Consider the following 8,924-nt stretch of genomic DNA (forward strand, 5'->3'; position numbering starts at 1 on the left):
TTCATGTTCGTGTGAAGCAAACTAGCATTCAACCAGTGTTTTATGTTGCAACTCCATAAAAGACTGTACAGTTTGTACTAGCACGTTCAAGTAGGTTCATCTTACTTTTTATTTTCCGGTTTTCTTAGTAGACTTCTAGTCCAAAATAGGGAAACACTGAGATAATTATGCTATTATATTGCTAAACGGACGATCATATTATCTTTAAGGATTCCTGTTTTAATTAACATGCATGCCAAGATAACTAATAAAATTAGTCAGGGAACCTCTGAGTCTAAGAACCTCTGTTTCTGCTCTTGTTTGGCCCAATAGGTTGGCTTTGTATGCAGTTTTAAGCTCTTGTCCATGTTCAAGACTCAATCTTTAATAGATGTTTTGGCATATGTGTAGTTAGGACATACCTCCTTAAATTTGGTATCAGAGCCTAGTTTAGCATTATAATAGTATAGTTATATCAGTAAAGTACCTTGAGGACAGAAGTCATAAACACACCTAGTAAGAAAACAAGAAAAATTTGAACCTGTAATTAAGAGTCAGTACAATCCGACCCTGTATTGGGGGGCAATAGATGACTATTGGAGGCCAATAGACGATTTAGTTATCTTGAAATCTAAACTGTTTGTTACATATATTTAAATCTGTTGTTGTTTTATGATAGATTATCTTAATTTAGAAATCACAGAGCATCAAAAACGTAAAATTACTCTAGATCATAATACTTTAGTTTGTTATTTTCCACAGAAAAATAATAAGCATATTTTACATAGTGAAGAGCATCCACTAATTAATAGTGTCATAGACCTTATAATTAGCCAAGCAGAAAGTATAAAATTAGAACATAGTCAGTATAATCAGAAATTACAGCAAGTATTAGATTATTTTCAGAAAAATTCCCTACAAATAATTAGACAAAATTTAAGTTTTATACAATCACAACTAGAAGATAATAATAGAAATATACAAAGGTTTCCTAGTAGAAAAGAAATAAAAGAGCTTGTAGACATCATTGACAGTAAGCCGAAGCAAGTAGAATTGCAGTCCTTAGAAATTGTAGAACAGCTGAAAATAGAAGTACAGAAAATTAAATTAGTACAAAAAGAATTAACAGAGCAAATAGAAAAATTACATAGTAAAATAGATAGATTATTAGTTTAATGAATGATTCTAGAAATAATAATAATTACATCAAAGCATTAAAAGAAGTTAGTGAGTTAGAAGAAGAACCAATAGGATTTTCAGACTTTACAACAAGTGTTCCTAGTAATAATATTCCCATAAGGAAAAATAATATTATTATCCAATTGATAATAAATTTAGCAGAAAAAATAGATCACATAGAAGAACAAATAGCAGAAATTAATCAACTTTTAAATAGTACATCAGCATCATTACTACCATCATTAGTTAATAAATTAGAAACTTTAACATTAGGCACAAGTAATATAAGAAAAAGAAAAATAAACCCTTTTGATAATAGCAAATGGAACTCTTTAGAAGAAAAGGAAAAGAAATAGTAAGAACCGAAGATATATATCCTAGTGAAGAGGAAGCACAAGACTTTCTTAGAAATGGATTTTTAAGATCACAAAGAAATAGACATAATTTATATCAATTAGGAAGATTTGAAAATAGAAATAGCATAGTAAGTAGCATAAGTCAATATGAAATAAGTTGCATAGATAAAGAAGTTATACTAAATTTACTTAGTAATTCGGCAATAGAACAACTTAGAAAATCAAACTATTCACAAATTCATATAGGAACTATATTAATCGGAATAGCAGGATTAACTAGAGCACAAGTAGGAACTAAAGCATTAGTATACATATATGATGATAGATGGGATAATCACCAACAAGCAGCCATAGCAACAGCTGAAGTAGACCTTAGCACAAACTTAGCAATTATAGGTTGCATTCCAAATTATGTAATGAATATTAAAGAATTTAGTAAATATATTAAGGTAAGCATTAGAACAAAAAATTATAATATGAAAGGAGATTTTAAAAACTTAAGTGTTAGTTTAATGTATGTAGGAAAAGTGTCAGACAAATTTAACTATAAGTTTAATGTTGACTTCCAAAACTTAGTACAAACTTTTGGAAGTAAACATGTTAATATGATAGAAGCAAAACCAGTAGATAATAGTTTTTTAGAAGGAACTCAATGGTTATTACCTAATTTACATGGATCAAAAAATAAACAACCTGATAAAGCACAAATTTTTGAAAATCACTTAGGAGAAGCATCAGTAAGGTTTAGCAATTATAGACAAATAGAAAATGTAGACGACTTAGAAAGTGAAGCAGAAATTATTATGGCTTTTGATAATTTAGAAATCAATATGATTGAACATAATTTTGATAACATAGTAGATAAATTAATAGACGACATAGATAATTTGAGTGAAGAACAATACTTAGAAAAATATAAAACTTATGAATTAGGATTACATAGACTAAATGATGACGAACTGAAGCAATTAATATTAAAAATAGGATTAGAACATATTTTAGGAGAAAAAGAATATAACAATATGTTAATAGAAGTAGAATGTATGCCGGTAGAAGAAACTAGTTCAACAGGAACTTCAGGAATCCATACTGAACCAAGAATAGGTAGAACCGATCAACAAAATATAAGACCAACTAGAGAACATTATGCAGAAAATAGTAGAACTTATGATTATGAAGAAACTAGACCTAGAAAAAATAGAATACCTTATTCAGGAATAGAACATGTAAACTTAGCAGGAAATATATTAAACATAGATCATGTAGACCCACAAGATTGGGAAAAAACAATAGAAAGATGGGAGAAAGGATGTGTACATGCGGCAATCATGTTAGATTTTAGTAAAACAACTGATATGTTAGATTATTTTGAACATACTTTAGATGGAATGGTATTTGATTTCTTTCAAGCATGGAAAGTAAAAAATCCACAACAACATCAAGCAGCAAAAGAAACTTTTAATATAGATACTTTTGTTAAACTTATTAAGTATGAGTTTTTAGATCATAATAGGTTAGATGGTAGAAACGAACAAGAACAAATTAGAGCAATTACAAATTTGTGATTTGCAATACATAGGAGAATATACTACAGATTTCTTTAAATATTTAGGAAGAACAGGTAGGATTAATGACATAAATTTATTAAATACATATATGACTAAAATTAAAGGACCAATAGGAGAAAAAATATGGAGAGAATGGCAAAAACACCCTAGAAAAGATGATATAGCAATAGGACCTAGAACACAACATGTATATGATATATTAAGAGAAGAATGTAGACAATTAAAAGCAAAGAGACAAATTAGAAAACAATTTTACATGAGCTGTAAGAACATAGATTTACCTAAGCAATATAGTTGTCATAGGAAAGATAAGTATAATAAGAAAATTAGACCATATAGAAAGAGCTATAGGAAGAAGTATAGATCATATAAGCAACATAAGACCTTTGACATACAACCTACAAGAACCTTTAGGAAGAGAAAATACATTCCTAAGCACTTTAGGAAAAGAACCAATAAACCTTGGATTAGAAAATACAAAGCACCAAAAGATAAGAGTACTTGTAAATGTTATTTTTGTGGTGAAGTAGGACACATTAGACCTAAATGTCCTAAGTTAGGAAAACAACCTAGAGAAAAAGTACAATTAATTGAGCAATTTAAATTAGAAGAAGATGAAGACTTAGAGTCAATATATAGCTTAGACAACTTAAGTGATAGTGAAAGCATTTATAGCATAGATATGTTATCCAAATCAGAATTAGAGCCAGATTACTCTAGTAATTCAGATAGTGAACTAGATGAAAATATATGTATGTTTGAGGAAGAACAAGAAGAATTTCAATATGTTAATTTAGGTTGGCCTCAAGAATGTAGTAAATGTAAGAAAGTAGTAGCTGAAAAATATTATACAAGCAAGATAATATTTTGTAAACCTTGTTATACTAATGAAACATTCGAGCTAAATTCAATAGAGGACGAAGAAATTAATATGCAAAACATTGGAGAAAATCAGAAAACTAGTTCTTTAATAACTATTAATTGTGAGTTAGAACTATCTAAAGAACATAAGATTCAAACAGTAGCTATGATAGATACAGGTAGCACTAAGAGTGTCATAAAGGAAGAGTTAGTACCAACACAATTTAGACAAAAACTAGTTAAACCAGTTAGAGTATCACAATTCGATACTAGAACTGTATACTTAACACATTGTATGACTAATATACCTATAAAGATAGAAAGACAATTATTTACCTTACCTTTAACATTTATATCACCCGTAGGATCTTATCAATTTATCTTAGGATTAAACTTTCTTAAAAGCTTACAAGGATTTTTGTATATACCTCCGGATATAACTTTCTTTAAGAAAGGTATAACTACAACTGATCAAAGTAATTTGATAGAAGCTTATAATAGCATTAGCATAGAAGAGTCAAGAGAAAATAGTTTTAGAGAAGAAGAAAATCTAGATAACAATGTCAATGAGCATAATAGTATAGAATATGATGAATCAATCTTTGAACTTGAGTATCCAAACATAGGAGAAGTAGCTCTAGTAGAACTAAAACAAATAGGTAGACCTAAAACATTAGAAGAATTATTACAATTAGCAGAACAAACTCGAATCATAGGAGAAGATCCCCAACTACATTGGAATAAAAATAAGATTTTAGCAAAATTAGATATAATTAACCCAGATTTAACTATTAAAACAGCAGATATGCCTTGTAATTTATTGGATAAATAAGAATTTGAGCAGCAAATAAAAGAGTTATTAAACCTTAAAGTAATTAGACCTTCTAAATCTAGACATAGGTCAGCAGCCTTTATAGTTCGAAAGTATTCTGAACTAAAAAGAGGTAAACCTAGAATAGTTTATAATTATAGGAGACTAAATGACAATACTTATGAAGATAGTTATAAATTACCTAATAAAGATGAGTTAATAAATAAGATTCAAGAGTAAATACTTTAGTAAATTTGATTGTAAATCAGGTTTTTGGCAAATTAGATTAGCTGAAGAATCAATAGAATGGACAGCCTTCACTTGTCCAGAAGGACACTTTGAATGGTTAGTCATGCCATTTGGATTGAAAAATGCACCTTCTATTTTTCAAAAAAAAATGGATCAACTTTTGAAGAAGTATGATAGTTTTTGTAGTGTATATGTAGATGATATAGTTATACATAGCAAAAATAGAAACGAACATAGAAAACACTTAGAAATAATCTTGCAAGAGTTTATAGATAATGGTATCATTATTAGTAAAAATAAAATAGACTTAGAAAAACAAGATATAGAGTTTTTAGAAATATATATTAAGTCAGGAACTATTCAATTGCAGGAACATATAGCTAAGAAGGTTATAGAATTTCCAGATCGATTAGAGGATAAAAAGCAGTTACAAGCATTTTTAGGATTATTAAATTATGCTAGAAGTTTCATCCCAGATTTAGGAAGAAAAATAGCAGTTTTACATAGTAAGACTAACAAAACAGGTCAGAAATACTTTAATACAGAAGATATTAAGTTAGTTCAGCAAATTAAACAAGAAATTACACAACTTAAACCTTTAGCACTACCATTAGATAGTAGTTACAAAATAGTAGAAACAGATGCATCAGCATTAGGTTGGGCAGGAATTTTATATCAGAAAAAGTTTAAAGAATTACCAAAGTCTGATGAGCAAATTTTTAGATATGCATCAGGTAAATTTAGTGATATACAATCTCGATTACCAGCCACAGATTTAGAAATATTAGGCATAATTAATTCTTTAGAAGCATTTTCTTTATTCTTACATAATGAAATATTTACAATTAGAACTGATTGTCAAAATATTGTTTCTCATTATAATAAAATCACTACTAATAAACAAGCAGCCAGAAAATGGGTCAATTTTATAGATTGTATTACAGGAAATGGATTTAGGCCACAATTTGAGCATATAAAAGGAGCTGATAATACACTTGCAGATATCTTATCTCGGTTTCTTCTTTGACAGGTATGGACTTTTTCAGGCCTTCATCTTCTAGTACTTAAAGAGCAGAAAGTGGTGTACCACCTCAAAGTGGTAACCCACTAAGCATGACAGCAAGATCAGCAAATATTAGTTATAACTTTAATGGCTACAATGTGCAAGAAATTAGAAATCCACTCTTTAGATATAAAAGTACAGCATCATTATCGCCTAGACAACAAGTTTTATTAGATAATTTTTGGAATAATAGAATAAATACCATAGAGATGAGAAGGGGTCAAGAAAAGTTAATTAGAGCACTTGAGCAAGAGTTTTCGGCCAATAACTGTGATCTAGCTAGATATCAAGAAGAATATCCTAAGTTAAGAGCACAGCATGCTAGACTCCAGCCACAATATAATTACCTTAAAGCACAGCATGATAATCTGAATACATTGTATCATAATTTGCAAAACGAGCATGATACAGTAGTTACTCATTTTCGTACACTAAATATAAATTATCAATAAACAGTTGAGTTTATTCAGCAAGAAAGTAGTTGGCCTGCATCTCTATTAGAAAGAGAAACAAAAAAATCCCTACTTTTTACAAGCCCTAGCAAAAGAAAGGTTTTCGTATTTACCTCATGATTGTAAAGATAAAATCTTCAAGTTACAGCATGATAAGCATCTTTCCCTTCAAGTAGCTATCCAGAATTTTCTCTTTAATCTTATATCTCATCCTCAACCTGGTATAGGAGTCATTTGTCATGATACATTTTCTCACCCTGAAGAAAAGACACGATTTCATATTCTATTAGCTACTATTAATATGAGAGACTTTGGTGAAATGTACATTGAGCATGATAATGGTAGAGTTAGAGTTACTCCAGGTTTTTTTAATGGAACATGGAGTGTTAAAAAGTCTTTATGTCCAAAATGAACATCATATAGAGTCATTCTCCTATCACCTTAAGTATGCTATAACTCATTATCTTAAGCAATGGGGAAGTATAGGGTTAGGTTATAGTACTATCCGATTAGAAATAATCAGCATTCCTTCATATCCCCGTAGAACTAGTCTATATCATGATAAAGCCAGACACCTAGTCATCATATCACTTCGTAATTGTATAGAGCCACCTCCATTACCAACAATTGGTGTGGCACCAACACTGGAAGATATTCATAAATTTCGTGTAGCCCAGCTTGTAGTAGATGATTTCTTTGATGATACTCATCTGCAATTAATCTACCAAGCCAATGCTTTAAATCTCTACACCAGAGAACACCTGGATGGCATACCACGACCAGGAGAGCTGTACACTGTTGATATGAGCACAACCACTAAAGAAGTATATGATTTATTGTATAAAGAAGAGCATGAGAGACAACAAGTGAGAGAAAGTGATGCTGATTACTGGGATAATCTCGATGATGAAGAACTCCATAACATTGAAAACATGATGGAGGCTTGACGATCATCTCACTACATCAACATAGAAGATAAGACTCAAGCATGAAGATCTATTTCACACTTTTCAAGAAGTTCATTTCTCAAGCAAGAAGATCAAGATGAACAACTCAACATAGTATTCTCAGCAACTGGCAAGAAGAAACGAAGCAGTGATCAAAGAGGCAAGAGGCAAGAAAAAGCCAAAATAATATTCAGCTTGGGACAAGCAAGGAATTCTTCAAAAAGAAAAGGACATCCATGTCTTTTCACAGCAAAGAGTTGTGTAACTGGGCAACTTTCGCTAGTACTTGGGCAAATGGGAAATATCCCTTATAATTATTTACTTATTTATTTTTAATAAATAAGAATTATTTACTTATTTATTTTTAATAAATAATAAATAATGGTAAATAAAGGAATACTTGGTCAAAAGTCAGAAGTCAAAGTCAAAGGTCAAAAGTCAACTCCGAGAGTTGACCAAGGTTAACCGACCTCATAAAACGAGAGGATCGACTCGACTTTGGTCGCTCGGGTTGGCGATAGTTTTGCGGAGCGATAATGACGTTTTTCCTTTTTAAGAAAGAAGTTAGTTTCCCAAATTGGTAAAGGTTGAAAGAAATAATTAATGGCCTCATTGAAATAAAAAGGATTTAGTGTGCGCGATTACTTAAAGTTGATCATAATGTTTACCTGGATAATTACTTACAAACTAAGTAATGGTTCAGGAAACACGATCGTTAAGGAAGCTTAAGCGGAAAGCATCAAAGTGTGGAGTATGCCAGCATTTTCCAGGTGGGGTGAGCTGTCCCTTCCTTGTTAGAGGCTTTTCGATTTATGTGGAATGCTCTAGTATAATATTATGTTGCCTGCAAGTATTTTTGGTTGTTCATTAGTCAATGCTTCGTGATACATGTGTTTCCATATATGATAATTGTTGGTTGCGAAAACCGAGGCTAGACTTGCATGTTGAGATACTGTACCCTTTTGTATGTTTGTGTTTGTGACCTGAAAGTGAATGGGACCTAGACGCGTAGATTCCTAGGGATCCCACGGTGTCGATAACCGTGAACCTCCGGAGGGGGCTGTGCTCCTATGTTTATTGAGGAAAGGTGAGTACAGACAGTGAACCAGTCATACGAGACTCAGAGCCAGGAAATGGACACTTTCGCTACTTGTAGCCATAAAGACTATAGAGTAGTTGGCCGGTTCTCGAAGGATGACGAACCAGGTCGGTCACCGATTTATTTTAGTTTAGCCAGCCGGTAAGTATCTCGGAGCTCCTAGTTGTGTGAAGCATGCTGCATATGATTTCCTGAAACGAAACAACTGTGATTGTTTTTGTTTGCATTTGTTTTACTTGATTTTACAAATGCGCGCAACCTATATTCTAGTAGCTATGTTTTACCTATTAGTTTTCAAACCTAACTAAGGTTGGGTCGGCCCCTATTGGGCTAGCGAGGATGAAATGCTCACCCCTACAT

The sequence above is a fragment of the Rosa chinensis genome, chromosome 7 (assembly GCF_002994745.2).
Source record: "Rosa chinensis cultivar Old Blush chromosome 7, RchiOBHm-V2, whole genome shotgun sequence".
NCBI classification, from domain to species: Eukaryota; Viridiplantae; Streptophyta; class Magnoliopsida; order Rosales; family Rosaceae; genus Rosa; species Rosa chinensis.